A 21837-nucleotide genomic window follows, 5' to 3' on the forward strand; every position below is an offset into this window, starting at 1 on the left:
TTCAACTCTTTTGTTACAAAAAATCTGAAAAGAAAAAAGCGATAAGGAATGTACATGTTTCTTGTAACATCATTTCTTGTACCCCTCATCCATTTTCTCAAAATTTTGGCTAAAAAGACTTGTTTGGTCATACAATTTGAAAAATGTATTTCTCAAAAACTATTTATTGTAACTACACAATTTTTTCACAGTGTTAAGTTTGATTATAACATTACTTAAATTCATTGATATTTTCCACTTTGATCACATGTTTTGGATATAATTCCAGAACGAGATTTCAATGAGACTGAAACGTCAGAAGAATACATCCTTTAGACACAAATTTTGCTGATTTTAGACAAACATTGTGATTCGATTCAACACATAATTAGGTCCGCAATTAGTAGTGCATAGTAAGTCCTAATTGGGATTCCAATCCCTTTGCTATAAACGGAATCTCCATTCTGAATTTTGAAATGCTCACTTTTTGTCTTATAGCTCTTAATCTTTTTCATAAGTTTTGGGTTTTCCTCATATCTAACATTGTTATCTAGTAAATATTCAAGTGCAGATATCATATCAAAGCATGTAATATTGAAATATTTATTTTGTTTTGCAATACTAAAAAATGACCTAAAATCATTTTAAGATACATTTTCACTTCTGAACATTTAAATACCCATTTTCTAGATTAGCTGTTTATTTAAAACTTTGGGATTTCAAATATTTGGCGTCGAAAATCACGTATTGTCGAAATTGTCGCGCATCTGATGCAGAAAAAATGGTACTGTAAATGTTATTAATTATGTAATGTGATTTTTTCTCTTAAAATATTTTGAGGCACAGTGGTTAATAGATTAAAAAAAGGAAGTTAAAGCACATACGAAAGCAGATATATTAGTATGAATTTAAAAAGTTCTACTAACGAATTTTCGGCATTCAAAACGGTTATTAATTTCACTATTTTCGAAGACCTTATTTTAAAATTTCTAAACAAGTTTAAGGTTGTACTAAGTGTACTTGAAAATAGAATAGACTGTTTAGTAGTTGCAAAAATGGCTTGAAGACAAAATAAATCTAATTTGTGAGGTGTTTTGTGCAACTTTTGAAGCCAGTACATAGTTGGAACTTTCATGTTATTTGGATGAGTTTGTAAAGCGGTGCACATTGAGTCTGTTTGTTAATTTGTGATTTCCTTTCGCAGAGCAACCATGTAAAATGTAACTACGGCGGATAATAATGATATTTTTAGCTTGGACAAAAATATGTTTCTTACAGAGTTCTGTTCGCTTATAATTAAAATCATCATAAATACCAGGACTGAAATTTGTATTTGCGCCAGACTCGCGTTTCGTCTACATAATCAGTGACGCTCGACTAAAAAAAAGTTTAAAAGGCCAAATAAAGTACGAGGTTAAAGAACATTGAGGACCAAAAGTTCTTAAAAGTTTTGCCTAACACAGCTTAGGTAATCTATTCATGGGGTAGAAATGTTTGATACGAGAAATAGTGCTATATCAAATATTTTCAGTACTAAATTGAAAACAAAACAATTACAGACAACCATTGTGTATAGTAAGTATGATGTGGTTCGTGGTTGATGTAAAGATACTCTTTTAACTTAATATTTGTCAAGGGTCGATATTTAGGTCCCTTTCTAAAGAGTTATTTCTACTCTCAGTACTTTACGATTATAAGGTCTACTGCATTACTGAATGTTCCTGACGTAGGTGTATTATCCCTTACGTTGACATCTTTTCACACCTCGCTATAATTAGGTCTTTCCACTATTCTGTGGAAAGACCTATTGTATTTGTTCTGATTATTATTATTTTCTTCCGCCAAAGTTTGTTCTCGCGTAACATTTTTGTTTCGCAATATGTCGCTAAGATATTTCTTTATAAATAATCATACAGTTTATGCGCTTTTTATTTTCACCCGTTCTAAGCGGAACAATTTTCTTTGTAGGAGTTATCTCCCCAAACACTGTTTTCCTTGTGACCGCATCTCCTCCGTAACCGTAAAAGAAAGCGACAAATTTATTTTATAAAATTGCTCGTTATATCCTTCTCATGATTTGTTCTATTTTGACCGAAGCGATATGAACACTCCATATATGAGAGTTATTTCCACTTCTGCATTTGATATAAGTGTATCTTGTAAACCATAAGTGATAGAGACCTAAGATTTTTAGATTTGAGGTCCTTGGTCCAAAAAAAATGAAAATTAGGTCAAGGTCAAAGGTCAAGGTCATATTCTAAATTTTGATTTTGGCTTATTTTCACTTATTTCCAAAAACCGTATAAGTTATCGACAAACTATTTTTACTAAATTGTTAGTTGCGATATGTCGTTACACGTAAATTTTGATTGCAAGTGTACATGGAACGTAAAAGGGAGTTTTTTCCTCTCTTGTATTTAAAAATACGCGTATGGTGATATAACTCATTAACCAAATATAATTAAGACTAATGGTCTTTTGATTTGAGGTCCTTGGTTTATGACTTTGAAATTGATCTCAAGGTCATAGCTTAATTTGACGTTCTAGATTTTGACCTTTGCTTTTACCTCATATGTATACATGATAAAGCCATGGGACTTTTTGCAATAGGTTTCAAACCATTTAACCTTGAAAAAAACAACCAGAAGTGACCTTGTGGAAACCGGAAGTAGCTATTTTTTGTACTTTATTAATTTAAAAGTATATTAAACCATATATTTTTGGAATCAGTATCAAGTAAACTATTAAAAAAAACCCGGAAGTGACATTTTTCAAACCGGAAGTAACAATTTATATCCCTTATTTAGAAAAAAAAATGTATAGAAACCATATATTTTTGGAATCAATGTACAATAAGCTATCATTTGACGCTGGATATGATATTTTAAACCGAATTTTAATAGTTCTATATCAAAATAGATCTTTATGGGTGGAAAGACCTTCAATTGTTCTCTGAACAATTGGTTTTTGATTAAGATATATTTCCGGTTAGATGTTTTCTGAACAAAATGTTTACATATATAATTATCGGTTCTTGATATATTACCAATTCTCATGATATCATTATTAAAACCGAGAGGATAAACTGTCTGTTATGTTTTAATCTAGTTTAATTCAATTGTTTTACGTGATCGTAAAAGTTTTGAATTAGATTCCTTAGGAACGCTTAGCTGCTACTTCTAAAGATTGAACTGCTAATTATTTGATATGAGAAGTAATCCTCTAACGGTGTTGATAAATTATACTTTAAATGTATACAATTTATGGGGTTTTCTAAAATGATCAATTAAGTTATTCTTGTGTTCGGTTAAATACATAGTGATCGGCTTGCCGACTTACTGAATGTCGAGGCCCGTTTCAAGTGTGTAAATAGATAAAATTGTTATTTTTTTTCAATTTATATCAGTTTCAAACTTTAAAGCAAATATTCGTCCATTAAAAGTGGTCATCTCCGTAATGGTGGTTGAAAGGTAGAAACGTTTACTTTAATCAGCCATGGTTCGATCAGATAAGTCTAAATCCATATTAAATTGTGTATATGACTGTTTTTTTTTATAAGTTTATCTTTCTCGTATGTTGACTTCTGTACATGTGTAAGAACCTTATTTAGTTGTTTACTTATTTCAGCGCCATTTAACAGTAAAAAATCACTGACATTTTTATGGTAAACGTTGCTTTTTCATAAGGTCGGATTAAGGGACAACTTACTTAACTAAACACGTACGACCGACTCTTCAAAAACATCATGACAACGCGTTATCATAATCCTCCACCGTTGTCTATTGAGACCATATGTCATGTAGGTTAGCATTGCTGGTAATGTCTTGACATCAAGTTAACTTGATGTAGAATATGTACATTATAACTTAACCGACCGGTAGATGTTATTGACTTTGCAAACATTTTGTTTTCGTCAGATATAACATTATCGTTTAACATACCATAAACTCCTATTTCTTTATTTGTAACACTTTAATAAAGTTGGGGAAAATTGAAATAACTTACGCAAGACTTCAACCTTCACAAATGCAGTATCATTTCCAGCTTGATTTACAACTGTACACGCGTATTTTCCAGCTTGTGTCCAGTCAATGTACATTAACTGTATTTGCGTATTGTTGAACCATTTCTGTACATCTGTATCATCGTATGCCCAAGATATACTCTTGATGGCATTGTTTCGACTGTAGATGCATTTCAGTTTTATTTGGGTGCCCTCGACTACACTTACGAAACGACCTGGATTAATTCCAACCGTCGGCGGAACTACAATGATTTGAAGAAATATTTTCGATAATAACATATAGTCTATGTATTATAAAATGAAAAATAGTATATGTTCATCTATGTTACTTCAAATCGAACGAAGAGGAAGAAATGCAAATCACCAATTCTAATTTTGGTATTTATCAGCCATAAGATATATTGCGCTAAAGTAGATGGTCATCTTAAGTATGTCAGCCACATAAAATATGTTTTCTGTAAATGAATTATAGTCTCATTGAAGGCAATCTAGCAAAGACTGGTTGAATATATCTGTTACTTTGCTTTTTTTTATGAATTTGCTGTGCATGTACTGATTTTGAGGCATGACTGTATACCAATAACATTTGTTTTTGTCTATTATAAATGTAATCAGATGACGAAAATCATTCCCCAATTTTAGTTACATTGTTGACGTAGTCAAATGTTATGTGTATAACGATTAATGCAATCAAATCCAGATGCCAATATTCGGTACCAGCTACCCTGTCATACACTAGTGTGTTTAGTAGTTTTTGTAAGTAGTTTTTGTGCTTTTTATCGAGCAATTGTCAACTTATGTTCATATATTGATCTTATTTATTATATTGCTGCTATACCACTGCCCTAGGTTCAAAAAGGTGTAACGCCCACAAACATGTTCGTCCCTGCCACATTCATAGCATTGTCGCTAGTGTAATCTTTCCTTATTGTCGTTTGTCTATTAGTCGTTATTTCACCATTGTGTTGTATGCCTTTCTTCGACTGATTATTTTGTATTGCATCGCTGATATCTATCACGTTTTATTTGGTTATCGTATTACATATATTTTATTATAAACTTCAATTGTATAAATAAATTAAACAAAATCCTGTCTATTCATACTACTTACGGTATAGACATATTTTTATATTTTGTTGTGATAATATACTGTTGTTTGCCTCACACGAAAACTCTCCTAGATTATGAGCAGTTGATGGTTGAAAGGCATACGTCACGGATGATGAATCACTTCTTTTGACAACGCTGTTGTTGTATTTCCAATACACGTTCACTTTTGGGTTACCACTGCTTACCCAGCATGTGATATTGAGTTGGCGGTCTACATATCCGTATATGCATCCATTAGATGTTGCATCGTTTATAGTAATATTACTGGGTGCTAACCAAATATATAGATTGATTATGATACAAGTCATGTACATGAAAAAATAAATTGCAAATGGTTTTATATATAGTATATATTTTTACATGGCATCGAGTATGATGAGATATGTATTTCTCTAGACACTTAAATTTTCAAATTCAAATCGTGTATAGAGTATCGTATCGCATAATATATGGAAGAGGAATCTGTCTCTCTAATGATGTAAGACGATTGCTAAGCAAACTTTGATAAACAAATTGTGTTCTTCTTTGTGTTATCTTCAAACAATCAGCAAAATTACATACTAGACAACTTATTTAGCATCTTGAGAAGGTTGCGACTAGTGATTTTATACAAAGACATATCGATTCGTTTAAAAAATACGTGGTTGTGACCCTAAACTTATGTAGTGTTGATTTCAGTCGTTCTTCCTCATTCGCTTCTACAAACTTTTGTGAAAAAAAACCCTCTCTAAAGTCCGTTTAGTGCTAGCATGCATAAGAGTTAAGTATCAAGTGAGCTATGAAGACACCATACGATTGGACAAAGAGAATGTCACTGCTGTGAAGTAAGAAATAGACAATTGAAATGTTAAAATGATCTCGTATTTCATATATTCTAGTTTTGAAGTCGTCAATCTGTGTCAATATCGAGGTGAGCTTTTGTCATCACTAAGCGTACGTTATAATTTATATACAGTCCATGTTAATCTATTGATAATTTGAAGGAAAAAAAAACATATTCTCAGAGGCTATCAGTCTTTAATTGTTTTTCCATAGGCGGTAATGGTGACGTTTTTTTCCTTTAGCTCAGTCCATATCGTAAACTTGGATATGTATGATAGCTCGTTTCGAAGCTGTGACATTTTCACATATGTGGTTAAATTTTAGAGGTACGAAGTGAGATTACTTTTTCCTTAGATTAGCATACCTCGAACACCATTTCATGATGCGGCTCCTCCTGGTAAAAAATCCCTTTTTTAACACAATAAGTTCTTTGAAAATTTAATACTTTGAACACATTTAATAGCTCCATAAATTTTACAAATTTATTCTATGTTCCATTACTTTTCAAATCAACACAAATGGTTAAACTCAGTCAATTTTTAAAAATAGAAATATGTCCAATATCACTACACAGAGATTTTTTATTTACACACAACTTTTGAGTTTCTCATTTTGAGTCGCATTAAGTATATTGACCCAGTTAAGCACCTTAAACCCAAAGAACTTCCACCAGGAGGAATGACAAATCATTGAATTATCACCAGTGATAATGAGGTGTCCAGATGCACTTGAGCCATTAAAAATCAAATACCTTGTAGCTTTCACTACACAGATGTATTAGCATCATATTTCACTTCATTGATAAAAACACAATATTTTGTAGTTTTAGACGATTTATAATTACACAATTTAAACACAGTTTACTGTTATTCCCACATTTGCCCCATATATTGGATTCCAACAGGATTAGAATAAAGTTCTCTAACAAGTTCCAAAACACACTCAGGCATAATTTCCCGCTGGTGCATAACAACCCATTCACCACCACCAACTCTTTTCATTTTATCCAAATACTGTGGAAGTAACCACCCATACATATTGTTTATACATTTCCAAAATCTTCTATATATCCCTTTTCGTATCTGGGGGTTTGCATTTGTGGATGGTTGGCCATTTCCTACCCATGGAGCAGTAATGTTTGAGGTAGCACACATGGGTTGATGAAACAATAAGGACATTGTCCTTCTCGTAATTCAAGGCCTCCATGGCCTGGATCTGGATCTCCATTGTCACCATTGTCATCTCTGTCACCACTTTCATCCTGATTGTTTCTTTGGCTCGAAGAAGTACTTCCACTTTCATCCTTTTTAGACCTTTTTCTCTTTACAAATTTCTTTTCTAAAATAAAATTGCAGTCATAAATAATAAAATACATATAAACATTATGATATGCATTCTTTACATTTATATTTGTCACATGATTATAATAATATAATAACATAATCCAATTTTAAAGATAAATGACATCTTATTTAAATAAATATTCACCTTTACAGAATAATGTTTTATTGAAATATCTATAAAGTAAATGAATAGAAAAATAAATATACTGACTAACAATACATGATGTCATATTGTGCTCTTTCAAAAGTATCATCAATTTATCCTTTTCCTCTTCATTTACTTTCAAAACCGTTTCACATCTTTTTTTTCATCTTTGCTTTTGCACTTTCTTCCATTTTTGCTTTTACATTTGACCTTATCTAAGTCATGTGATTATATGTTTGAATTTGATTGGTCTATTAAATATTGAGCCTAATTTTTCAATTTGAAATCAAATCTAATTGGCCCAGATCATTTATCAAAGTCATGTGATTTATAAACTTTGAATTTGATTGGTTTGCTCATTGATGCGCTTATATTCTTTCAATTTCAAATCAAACATAGTATTTTGTTCCTGTATACAATAAGTTCCAAGATAGCTAGTGACATGAATATACTACACAGGCAAATTTTGTTCACGTGAATTAAATGTGAAATTAACGTGAATTTCACGTGAAAAAATTCACGTGAATTTCACGTTAATCGAGCTTATACGCGTAATTCACGTGAAATATTTCACGTGAATTTCACGTTAAACTCACGTGATTTTCACGTGAAATACTGATTCACGTGAAATTTTTCATGTGAAATTAACGTGAATTGAGCCTTCACGTGAAATTCACGTGAACTTTTCACGTGAAATTAACATGAATCGAGCTTCTTTTTTTTAATGAAATTAAAGTGAATTCAGCCTCAATCGCACTAAACATTAAAAATATTCTTCTTGGTCTGGACCATGTGTTCATACTTCCATTCTGTTTTACTTTCTTTGTTTCCAAAGTTGTTTGGTCTTAAAAAAAGAAGGCAAGCAAATGCATCACAGGATATAAATTATATCCAGAGCACCTTAGTTCACTCCTAGAACTTTTTTGGTTGTGTTGAGTCTCAATCCTTTTTTGTAAATGATTTATGGACTGTGGTCATTTATAGAAGTTGATTGCACTGATGTATATTTCATTTGAGATGATTTTTATTATGTTTGTATAAGTCATATTGTGTGGTCATCAGTTTTGACACAAACCAATCACATTATGGAAAAGACCTACATGCAAAAGATGCCAATTCTCTTTGAGAAGGTTTTGAAGAAAAAAAACTAGTTCACCTCGCCACATATTCATGTACCTGCTTAAAGCCAGAAACCTTTTCAGTGGTTGTCTAAAATCTCGTCTTAATAAAAAAAAATATTCCGAGAATTTGGTGTTGATGGCTATTCTTGATTCATATTGTAATTTTTTTTATAGCCTCTGGTCAATTAAATAGATCATGGCATATCTTTTAGACACCTGTCTTTTGTTGAGGACTGCATGTTAGCACCTTAATACCTTTCAGGTTTTTTTGTTGTTACATTGCTGGCTGATTGATGTATACCTCATATCTCATTGTACTAATAAACTAAAATAGAAAGTTCTGTGAAATATAGCTGATATACAAATGTACCATATTGAAAGGCTCTCTGTAATTTACAACCATTTACTTCTTATTTTATATATGCAAAAATAGTTTTTTTCTCATTTTAACACTGATCTTAAGGTTAAGGCAAAATGTTGACAAACAACAGGCTAAACCATTTAAAGATCTCAAAGTTTGGCTGCACAATAAGCTAAAAATTCTCGTTATTTCATTTTTTATATAAAATTCATTTTAAAACATGCATTTTCATTTTTTTTCTGTAACTTGTATGTTGACACAATAATTTGAATTTGAATTGTATTATATTCTGAAAGTACTTGTGGTTGAAAAAATATACACAATTGTTAATTCCAGTTGGTTTACGTTTCTTGAAAACACCACTACTATGACTACATGTCTGTTAATAATGTTTAAGAGTCCTCTTCTGCATATAATTGCTATTTGTACCCAAGGATTCCTTCATACATTTGCACTTCTCCTCCTAAGATGTTGCTCCAATGATAAAATCCTGTAATGCATACTTAGCAATCAGACTCTTTGAATACTTCCTACAGTTCCTGTAATATAATAAAATCAGCATGTTTGTTTCTGTAGTCAAGCAAAAAAGATAACACCAATTTAATCTCCAATGATTTACCAAACTTATAATTAGGAGATAACTGTTTTGTTATTTAAGCTCAGACATGATCAATTGGTGATTTGATGGTGATTTACCCAGTAAAACCCAGTAATTCCCACTGGGCTGGGCAATACTCATAAAACCCAGGTTTTTGCCAACCCTGTTTCAGGACATTTTGTAGCTCGCTATGCTGTATCAGTTTTGCTCATTGTTGAAAGCTGTACATATGATCATTTATAGTTGTCAATATTCAGTCATTTGGACTCTGGTGGATAGTTGTCTCATTGGCAATCATACCATGTCAAATTTTATAATAAATTACTTATGAAAACAATCCATATTCATGTATGTGTACTACACATTACCTGTATATATAAGTATACTTAGTGCCTATAGAAACACAACTCATCATTTTCAAGCCCCCGTCTTACATGTCTTTGTCCCATTTAAATTACAATACTAACACAGTATGTTTATGGCTCTATGCATTCTGGAAACATCTGGTTACCTGATACTTTTCCAGTTAAGAAATTTGTGATTAGCTTCCATAGGGGTATAAATCAAAACTCCAAATGCTCTGAAAATTGATTATCTAGCAGACTACATTTTAATAACCTCTGCAACGGAGGTGTGGCGGTTCATTATGGTTGAACTTTGCCATGTTAACATTACAAATTTTAAAAGTTGTACCTCCAAAACTGTAGGAGGAGATAGCCAGACAAACAAAGTATCCTCATCCGGACGGACAGGGGTAAATTGATATTATCCCCCCCCCCCCTTGACTGTTGCTGGGCATAATTACATGTGCTGTAGCATGTGTAAGGGGACCAGAATTGTGTTTTTATTGGCACTCAGTATAAATTTATATAAAATAAATATCACAAGAGACGAGTAAACACGCTGAAATGTCTTGCCTGTATTACTATTCATGATATATTTTATGTTGATTGTTCTAAACATGCTAAAGATATAATTTTACTATAAGTATGATATATAAACTTAACATAACCAATGATCCATGAAAAAAATACTGTCAAGTAAATAATGCCAAGGTCAGAAAATCCAAGCCAGACAGACATGTGCACCTTACAATCATTGCCTACCCCAAATATAGCTGATCTGTTAATTGATTATAGCTTGTATAGTATACAACAAACACAGTGGCGGATCCAGAAATTTTCATAAGTGGGGGCCCACTGACTGCCTAAGAAGGGGCCCGCTCTGGTCAAGCTTCAGTGATTCCCTATATAATCAACCAAATTTTTCCCAGAAAAGGGAAAGGAGCAGGCCCCCTGCCCCCCTAAATCCGCCTCTGCAAACAGACCAAAATATTAAACTTATTATTGACTAATGAACTATGAATATCAGGTCATGGTAAGATGAACCCTGCCCAGAGAGACATGTACACCATACAATCAGTTGCAGACAAGACAAAAATGGCCTAATTCATGATAGCAGTTATTGTTTAATCTTGGTCAAGTTATTTTGATAATTTTCCTCAAACTACAAACATAACACATGGGAATATTAATATGAAATAAGAATTGAAATCAAAGGAAATCCAGAATATAAAATTCTATTCTCATAAATTTACATGGTCTAAAAAGGGGTAAACAAATCTAACTACATGCCTATTCCATACATGTATATATAGCAGATTAACTTTTCCCTTGATCTGTTGATTGATAGTGTTTTTCAGTTTGCGTGGACTCCTTTTTATTTTTGCACGGGATTCGGCATTTTTGTTATTCAATTTTGACAGCAAATACTAGTACTGTAACAAATACATACCAGTTACATGTACTGTATCTATAGGGTCTTCACTACATGTATATCTAATCAAGTCATTCATTTCATCGAAACATATAACATGTATAACTTCACTTCCACTTATATCTGGGGAGCTAATTCTGAAAATTAAAATTCCAGTGATTATTATAAATATAAGACCTGAACCTGAAAATGCTGATGAACTGTTTTCCAAATAAAAAAATGGCAATACAACTGAAAATTCATTTAGATATATGTCAAATTCACACAGGCAATTGTTGTAAATAAATGTTGATAGTGTCCACATGAGAACACAGATGATGCCCCTGCTTGCATATCATATAGTTATAAAGGGACATAACTGAAGAACGGTAAAAGTGATGCTACCCAAATTTGAACTTGGTCTGAGTTTTGTGGTAATAAGCATTGTATGTAAGTCTCATAACATTTGTTGAGGCTAACTTAAGTAGAAAACAAAAACTAAAAATTCAGCAATTTTTCTATTTGTAAACACGCATAACTCTAGAACGGTTGTGTATAAGTTTCATAACATTTGGTTGAGGCAAACTTAAGTTAGAGAACGGAAACTAAAACTTTTGCAATTTTTCAATTTCTAAAGGGGCATAACTCTAGAACGGTTAAAGTGACGCCACCAAAATTCAAACTTGATCTGTGTTTTGTGGAAATAAGAATTGTGTATAATTTTCATAACATTTGGTTGAGGCAAACTTAAGTTGGAGAACGGAAACTAAACTAAAAATTTTGCAATTTTTCCATTTATAAAGGGGCATAACTCTAGAACAGTTAAAGTGACGCCACCAAAATTAATTCAAACTTGATCTGTGTTTTCTGAGTAAACAGTATTGTTCTGTTCATTGTTGAAGGTCTTAAAGTGGCCTAAAACTGCTTACATCCCCTTCATTTTGACCGTGGCTGATCATGATAGTTTTCTTATTGGCAATCCTACCACATCTCCTTATTTTCAAATTACTAAAAATTATCAATCTGCAACAATTAAATTCTATTTATATACACAGCTACTTTTGCATAGGTACTATTTTTGTACCAAAAATATGTAGTATTGGAAATCTACTTTTAATATTCAGTACTATTTTGTTACTTTAAAATTAGTGCAATATTTAGGAAACTGTATTTTACAGTAGCAGTGTACATGTACATTGTATATATATTGATTAAAGGTAATCTGATCATCACTATGAAGCAATGTTCAAAACATTCTGCCATTATCAGAAATCAAATTTATTTAAAGTCCAATGACAAAGTATATGTGCAAAACACTCAAAACTTTTTTTAAGTACCACAATCTGACAGAATTCATACATATACACAATCAGTGAGACATAAAATGAAGGTCAAAAAGATATACTTTTTGTTGGATGCTGCATCATCACTATTAGTTAAATGAATGCAAGACATTGAGTACATGTAGTTACTAGTACATAATATTTGAACTTAAAATAAAGGATAATCTGATTTTTATCAGTCTCTGATCAGAAATAAAGCCCCACAACAGCGAAATATATGTATCAGAGATGCACATACAATCATTGAATATATGTTTAAGATTAATACTTAGCATTGGCTGTCAACGTACATTTTTTGGTACATGTAAAAATGGATTGTCTGATAGGCAAACTCCACATAGAGATTGGACACTACATGTAGGTTACTTCATTAATTCCAGTATCAGTCATTATCAATAGTCAACTCCTCTGCCCATACCTTGTAATACTGCTGAACGGGAGAAAACAGTATATTTGTGGACGCAATACTACTCAAAGAGTTTTGCAAACAATTAGCTTATAATATACATGTATTTCTTGCTTCATGTATTTATATTAAACTTAGAATTGTACTATCAAATATCAACTAGAAGCTCTCAAGAGCCTGTGTCACTCACCTGTATCCACTGTTGTTTTGAAAATCATAATTAATAGTATTAGATACCCTTTTAATGATTTTATTAAATTTGGTACAGTAGTTTAAACTAAAAGCAGGTCATCCCATTGTAGTCTTACAACAGTAACTGAAGACCCCTTGTCATTATTAAATTAGTTTTCAAGTTGTAACCATTTGAAATTGATTGTTTACAATTTCCCCTTAAACTGTATGGGATTTGCTCATTGTTGAAGGATGAACTGTGACCTGTAGTTTATGTTAACTTCTACATGTATGTCATTTAATCTTGGGTGAAGGGAAATTTTACCATATCTTCTTTTATCTATATATTAGTTCAGGTGTATGAACATATACAAATGATGTACAATGAATATTATTCAAGACTTAAATGTTTGGAAACCAGAAAATCCTTTTTTTTTTTGGCCCCAAATTATTAAATGGTTTACATGGTTTAGTCTGTAACCCCAAAAATTAATCCAAACCTTCTTTTGTCTAAGTAGTACAATTTTAATGTTATCCTACACTTATACACAATTTATTGCCATGAAACATGAAAAATGCTTGTTTTGGACCATAATTCCTACATTTGTCCTAAACAGTTTCTGCTAAAAAAAAATCATCTGAACTGAAACAAAATTTGAACTTGATATGCAACTTGTCATGGTAAAACTACATGAATACAATAATCATGATAATTATCAGATCAATATCTTCAAGCATATATAACAATAAAATGCTCCGCTGGGCGCAGCTTGATACGACCGCAGAGGTCGAACCCTGAACAGTTGGAGCAAGTATGGACAAAACATTCAAGCTTGATACAGCTCTGAATTTGGATTGTGATTAAATATTTGACACAGCATAGGTTTCTGACACAGAATGAATGTGGTCAAAGAACTTAAAATTTTTTAATTTACCTATTATGGTCCAATATCTAAAATCTAAATACATACACGGTTAGATTCAGCATATCAAAGAACCACAAGAATTCAATTTTTGTTAAAATCAAACTAAGTTTCATTTTGGACCCTTTGGACCCTAATGTAGACTAATTTGAACAAGAGGCTGTCAGAGAGACAGCAAACCGGATTTTCCTGCAGAGGTCGAACCTGAACAGTTGAGCAAGTATGGACACTACATTTAAACTTAAAACAGCTCTGAATTTGGATTGTGATTGAATATTTGACACATCATAGGTTTGTGACACAAAATGAATGTAGTCAAAGAACTGATATATTTGAAATTGGACATTTAAATACCTATTATGGTCCAATATCCAAAATCTAAGTACATATTAGAATCAGCATATCAAAGAACCCCAAGAATTCAATTTTTGATGAAATCAGACAAAAGTTTAATCTAGGACCCTTTGGACCTCAATGTGGACCAATTTGATAAAGGAGCCCACAATCCAAAATCTCTCAATACATGGTTAGATTCAGCATTTCAAAGAACCCCATAAATTCAATTTTTGTTGAATCAAACAGTTTAATTTTGGACCCTGATTTGGGCCAACTTGAAAACTGGGCCTAAAAATCTAATATCTAAATAGAGTTTAAATTCAGCATTTGAAAGAACCCTATATATATATATTTAATTTATGTTGAAATGAAACACAGGTTAATTTTATCCATAGTATTTTCTGTGCAAATGGAAATAACTCAAACTTGATAAATAGTTCTTTAAAATAAGATATGATGCATTTTTTCAAATTATAATCAATAATATAATAACAACAACCAGTGATGACTAAGTTCTCTAAAATTAGATATGATTTAACACTCAAACATTGTTAGAATCAGCATATCAAAGAACCAAAGAATTCAATTTTTGATGAAATTAAACAAATGTTTAATTTAGGACTCTTTGGACCTCAATGTGGTATTATCTTATTAATAATGAAAAGCTCGACCATTTACAAGTTCTTAAACAGGAGGGGGTGGGGGTGACCCAAAGGGACTCGCCTTATACCCCCATGGATTTCATTTGGTTTGTTTTATTGTCCCATACAAGAATATATAGGGTTTCGGTGTGGAGATCTTGACCCTTTACAAGTTTTCAAAAAGAAGGGGATGGGGGTGACCCCAGGGGACTCGTCTTTTACTTCATTTGATTAGTTTTATTGTCCCATACAAGAATATATATGGTTTCAGGGTGGGGATCTTGACCATTTACAAGTTTTCAAAAAGAAGGGGATGGGGGTTACCCCAGGGGACTTCCCCTCAATTTCGTTTGATTCGTTTTATTGTCCCATACAAGAATATATATGGTTTAGGGGTGGGGATCTCGACCGTTTGCAAGTTATCAAAAAGAAGGTGGTGGGGGTTACCCCCATGGACTTCCCCTATATTTTATTTGATTTGTTTTATTGACCCATACAAGAATATATATGGTGTCGCGGTGGAGATCTTGACCGTTTACAAGTTTTCAAAAAAAAGGAGAGTAGGGGTTACCCCAGGGGACTTCCCCTAAATCTAATTTGCTTTATTTTATTAGTCCCATACAAGAATATATGTGGTTTAGGGGTGGGGATCTCAACCGTTTACAAGTTTTCAAAAAGAAGGGGGTAGGGTTTACCCCCGTGGACTTCCCCATTATTTTATTTGATTTGATATATTGTCCCATACAAGAATATATATATGGTTTCTGGGTGGGAATCTTGACCGTTTACAAGTTATCAAACAGAAGGGGGTGAGGGTGACCCCCATGGACTTCCCCTATATTTAACTTGACTTGTGTTATTGTCCCATACAAGAATATATATGGTTTAGGAGTGGGGATCTCGACCGTTTACAAGTTCTCAAACAGGAGGGGGTGGGGTCGACACCAGGGGACTCGCCTTTTATTTCATTTGATTTATTTTGTTGTCACATACATGAATATATATGGTTTCAGGGTTGGGATCTCAACCGTTTACAAGATAAAAGCTCATTCTCAAATTGAAAGGAGGTGGGGGTATGAATATATATGGTTTAGGGAGACTTAATTATCTACAAAATGTCTAATAATGAACAGTTAATTTCAAATTTCATTTATACAGTCCTACTAGTAAATTTCAAACTTTATATATACAGTCCTACAGATCTTATCAGGAAACAGAAAATTTTCAAATAAATCTGTCACTCCAATGACATTATATGCTAAGATATAACCCAGATCTAATTAATAATTAATAATGTAATTAACTTCAAAATGTCTAATAATATAGCTTATAATCATTACCACTTAGGAAATAGATAATTTTCAAATAAATCTGTCACTCCAATTTTTATTATGAGATTAGACATTATGCTTAGTCATAAAAAAAGATAACAAGAGTAAAATATTTAAAAATTCCACTTTTGGATATTAAAAATGGCGATAACTCACAAAGGAGGTACACTAATATCTTGAAAATTGAACTAGACCTTCATTAAGTCCCAGGATACAACATATTTAAATTTGAAAAAAAACATTTAAAGCGTTTTCATGTAATGGTGCTGACACTGTTTGGCAGCCGCCCGCCGTACATCACCATTTTAATAACCGATATTTCCTTCGAAAATCCGGTTAAAAATGTTTATATGTTTATGGCTCCTTATTCCTAAACGTTTTAAGCAATTACCCCCAACTCAAATCCAGCTTTCCCTGTGTGATATGGAACCTTGTACAATTTCAGAAAGATCCATACACTTACACACAAGTTATTGTCATGAAACTAGAAAAATGCTTGTTTTTTGCCCCTTTTTAGGCCCCTAATTCCTAAAATTAAGAGGCAATTACCCCCAAAATCAATCCCAGCATTCCCTTTGTGATATGGAACCTTGTGGTACAATGTCAGAGAGATCCATAGACTTACACACAAGTTATTGTCATGAAACTAGAAAAATGCTTGTTTTTTGCCCCTTTTTGTCCCCTAATTCCTAAAATTTGGAGGCAATTACCCCCAAAATCAATCCCAGCATTCCCTTTGTGATATGGAACCTTGTGGTACAATGTCAGAGAGATCCATACACTTACACACAAGTTATGTCTGGAAGTTACAAAAATGCTTATTTTTGGCCCCTTTTTGGCCCCTAATTCCTTAACTGTTGGTACCATAACCCATAAAATCAATCCCAACCTTCCTTTTGTGGTCTTGAACCTTATGGTACAATTTCATTGAGATCCATTCACTTAAACTAAAGTTAGAGTGCGAAAACTAATGTGTCTTCGGACGACGACGACGACGCCAACGTCATACCAATATACGACCACAAAAATTGTTTTGCGGTCGTATAAAAACTGATTGTTTGCGTGAATTTTTTTAAGTCCAAGGACAATAGCTCTGCAAAATTAAAACAACTTAAGTTATTTTTTCTGAACAGAATATATATTGAACTTGATCTGTGAACTTGTCATAATGTATACATATCTAAATATTATTGTTTATGATAATATTGTTTGTTTGCTATATGCCCTTCTGGGGCCCTAATTTGGTGAATAAAAATATTCTATTCTATTCTATATATAAGGGCGAGGGTTTGGATTCCCCTAACATGTTTAACCCCGCCACATTCTGTTTATATGTGCTGGTCCCAAGTCAGGAGCCTGTAATATTAATTCAGTGGTTGTCCTTTGTTGCTTTGTTACATATTTGTTTTTAGCGTTCATTTTTTATACATTAATTATGCCATTAGTTTTCTTGTTTGAATGTTTTACATTTGTGATTTTGGGGCCTTTTATAGCTGGGTTTGTGGTATGGGCTTTGCTCATTGTTGAAGGCCATACGCAACTATTATCAGCACCCGCTTTGCGCATGCGTCAAATTTGACCACAATCGATATCGATAAATTTACTATAGACTAATTGTCTGTAAATATCATTAAATTTCTTTTTCATTGGCATCAATTTTGAAAGTTCAATTTATAAGCTTTCTACAGATTTAATTTGTATTTTGATAAGGATTGCAGAAGTTAGGGCCTTTTTTAATTAAAGAACACCGGGTGCACGACCTATTACTACATACAATACGAAACCAAAAATGTGTGCACATGGGTTTTCTTTAATGAATTGACATAAAATCTTTATTAGAAACAGCTTCATTCGCATGTATATTTATTCTCTGGTTTTAAATCTATCCAACGATATAAATTTCATATTTTACAAATTTTTTTTGAATCAGGACCTTTTTTATTCAAAAATCGAGATGCGATCATTTTCTGAAGTTGACCAGAAATATTCTAAGTCAAACCAGGTAAATATAATATTCATGGATAAATAATTAACACATGACAATGTGATAACTTCTGTTATTCTCAGTAGACTGAGTTGTTTGTGTTTTTTTTTTTTCTTTGACGGTTTAATAGCCTCTTTCTTTTCAAGTTTACTTTATAAATTGTAAATTTCAATGCACAAAAGTTTCAAATGAGAAAAAAAAAATATTCTCCAAGATAAACCAATTGCCAAAGTCTTAAAAAAAAGAATAAGACAGGGGCAGCATATGTGCCAGTGTGGACTATATACGAAAATATTTGTATATAGTAATGCTAATTTAAAGATTACAAAACAGCAATCGCTTAAAATTGAAATAAATTGAACTAAAATATTTTAACAGTTTAAGAAACAAAATTTTAGAAACATACATGTACATGTGAATTTACTAGTCTATTGCTTGTTTGATGCACATTCTCCTTTTATACACTTAACTTTTAGAAAAATAAATCGCATTGAACAAAATAAATATTATTTTTAATTTGTCTCCGTCCTTTCAAAAGTTTCTATCGTGAAAAAAATTTTAATTTTGCAATTGAACATTTATCATGTTTATGTAAAATTTTTATTAAAAAGGAAACTTATTTTAATTTTTTTTCTGTTAATGTAAAGTTTACGGAGAGCTGTCTCATTGGCACTCATACCACATCTTCTTACATTTATATTGTACATGTATTTGCAGAATTTGAAATTTTTAATTTATCAAATGAATAAGATAATTGGAATCGTTAAAATTCAGAATTATACTTGAAAACAGATGCCTGCGACCCCTGTTGTTTCAATTAGCATGTTTTCTAAAGATATCCGTGTGAAGTTCACAAATTTCAACATGTATTTGGTCACCTGGTGTGAATTTTAGATAAAATTGTCAAGTTCAAATCCGTGGTTAAAACTTTCCTTTACATATCAGTAATATTAATTTCCGGGCAGGGTACTCCCCCCCCCGCCTTTTTTTATTATACTCGGAACATTATTGTATACACTTTTTCTGTGGGACTTTCTTTATGTTTTTAGGCGGCATGCAATGAAATTTTGGGAAAATTTGCTGATTAGTTTGAGAATATTATTATATAAATTCATTAGTATGTGCTTTGATTGGCTTATATCTATAAAAAAACAAGTAATCTAAGACTATATCATTATTGTTAGTGAGAGACCTATCCTTGCATCAACGAACATGTGAAACTTGTATAAATATTGTTGAAACTGAGGAACATGTATTGGTAGAGTGTCCATTGTAAGATGACCTGCAAACTGATCTTTTTTAGAAAAATTTTGTCAGAACATCCAAACTTTTAAACATTTTCCAATTTGGAGACATTGTCTATTGTTCTAGCCAGTGAATGTGATAGCAGTGCCAAAATCTGCAAATTTATTTTACATAGAAGACGCTGCTTTTCACATCGTTAAATTTTTTGTCTTAAATGTAGACACTTTTAAAGAAATTTGAAAATTTAGCTGTACATTTATACTTATTCATTATTAATACGACATTTCTCTTTACAATACGTTTATGAGCGTGTTTTCCATTGTGATTTATAAACAAAATGAATCGTCGCGGGCAATGGTACTATAGTAGCATTAAGTGTTGAAGGCCCATTCTGAGAAAAATGTCTCTCAGAAATCATGGCTGAAAAGTTAGTGAAAATAAAAATCAACATACAATTCTGGGAGGTAAAACAAGATAAAAATCTACGTTGTCTCATATTCGGATTTACGTCGAAAGAAAGGTTCAAGATATATCAAAATCGAACAACATCGTGTGAACATTTCTATTGATGACTATAGTAAATCATTTTTCGATTATGTAATTTGTTATTACATGAATTACATCTATCCATATTTTGATTGTCAACTCATTGCATACTTCTCTAAAAATGGTGTTACTGAAATCAAGAATATTATATCTAATATAATATAACCTCACAATTACAACCCTCTTGCTTTTGAAATTGTTAAAGAACAATTTTAATTTTATGTAAGTGCTTTTATAAACTATAACAAGCCAACGATTTAATGATAGATATATATACATGTATATATGTTTGGTTATCATAATCTCGTATTTGTCCTTTTTCGACTTTTTATTTTGTATGTTTGATATTCGGTAAAATCGAATTTTATCTTTTGGAAATAAAGTCACTCAGTTTATACAACTCGTATTCATGCGGAACCTAGCATGCTACAATGTCATATGGTTATAATATTGTTTACTTAGTGTTGTCAAATTATTAACGAGTGTCAACATTGTCTTTACAAACTCAGCATGTTGTCTTAATAAGATATCACACACAGAAAAGACTGATCAGACGGATAAGAAATTAAAATCATGCGCGATAACTTGTACTGGCTTACACTGAGGATAATAGTTGGCCATGCTGTACAGTGACCTGTAGCATTCTCATTGGCAATCATTCCACATCTTCTTTTTTATACTGTATTGTTTTGTTGTCATTATTGATTCATACCACTTGTAGTTTTCTGTAATCTAAATATGCTGGAATAAAAAAAATTGACACAATTCAAGTCAATTGTGTTGCTTCTGATATGACGTTAAAACTTATGTCAAAGTGAGGTACAGCCACGTGACCAGTATTAGAGTGTACATTTTGTACAACAGATTAGGTATTTGATCTGGCTTTCAGTTACTGCTAGCAAGTCCGGAAACTTGTCAGTGATTGTCTTGTGTCATGTATGTGATAACTGCAAGTCAGCCAAGTGTTTGTTATCTATATAACTTTTGAGTTAATCATAGATAAGATAGTAATACGTATGATTTGAATCATACACAAATAAAAAAAGAAGTGACAAATTTATACTGTATAAGACTCAGTCAGAATTTGACATATCCATCTCCATTATTCATAAATAATTTTTAATCTGCCATTATCTGGGAAGTTGCGACACTTAAAGATTTCGATATGAGAAACTAAATCATGAATGCGTCTTAAAAGATTTAAGTATCCATATGAACATTGAAAAATTATAAGCAGGTAATGAACTAATAAGTTGGTAGTTTAACTTTAGTTTGTTCAAATTGTTAATAAAAATCGATAGCTTAAGACCCCTTGACTTCGTGAATAACAGAATGCAAGCTACGTTACTGTATACAAATAATGAAATATCTTACAATTCAACTGGAATTTGAAATTAGATGCGTTAGGTCCTATGGGGCGAACGTGTATAAAAATTATTTGGGAGCGAACGAACACGATACCAAAATCGAAGATGAAAACCATTCTCATTCAGTCATTGCAGATTTCTGTTTATTCCTGCACTATTAAATCATTTGTTTGAGTTACCTGTAGTACATCCTCGAGTATTCATTGATTCATAGCTCCTTGGTATTGTTTGTCTTGTTAAATTAACTGAAACAAGTACGGTACTGTTGATGACCATCGGCTGACGG

The 21837-nt window shown here is 32.1% G+C and overlaps 2 protein-coding genes and 1 long non-coding RNA gene across 14 annotated transcripts in view; 1 reads left to right on the forward strand and 2 right to left on the reverse strand.

Moving 5' to 3' along the window:
• Positions 1-21837, forward strand: part of LOC127712260 (neural cell adhesion molecule 1-B-like) — a 210506-nt gene that overhangs the window by 142082 nt on the left and 46587 nt on the right. The window lies entirely within an intron of this gene.
• LOC127712269 (uncharacterized) overlaps positions 1-21837 on the reverse strand; it is a 138022-nt gene that overhangs the window by 85268 nt on the left and 30917 nt on the right. The window lies entirely within an intron of this gene.
• Positions 9125-21803, reverse strand: LOC127712286 (uncharacterized). Its single transcript, XR_007987014.1, has 3 exons — positions 21731-21803; positions 11298-11416; positions 9125-9444 (listed from the first exon to the last, which is right to left on the reverse strand). It is a non-coding gene; the product is annotated as an uncharacterized LOC127712286 (long non-coding RNA).

This window comes from Mytilus californianus, unplaced genomic scaffold (genome assembly GCF_021869535.1).
Source record: "Mytilus californianus isolate M0D057914Y unplaced genomic scaffold, xbMytCali1.0.p SCAF_8, whole genome shotgun sequence".
NCBI lineage: Eukaryota > Metazoa > Mollusca > Bivalvia > Mytilida > Mytilidae > Mytilus > Mytilus californianus.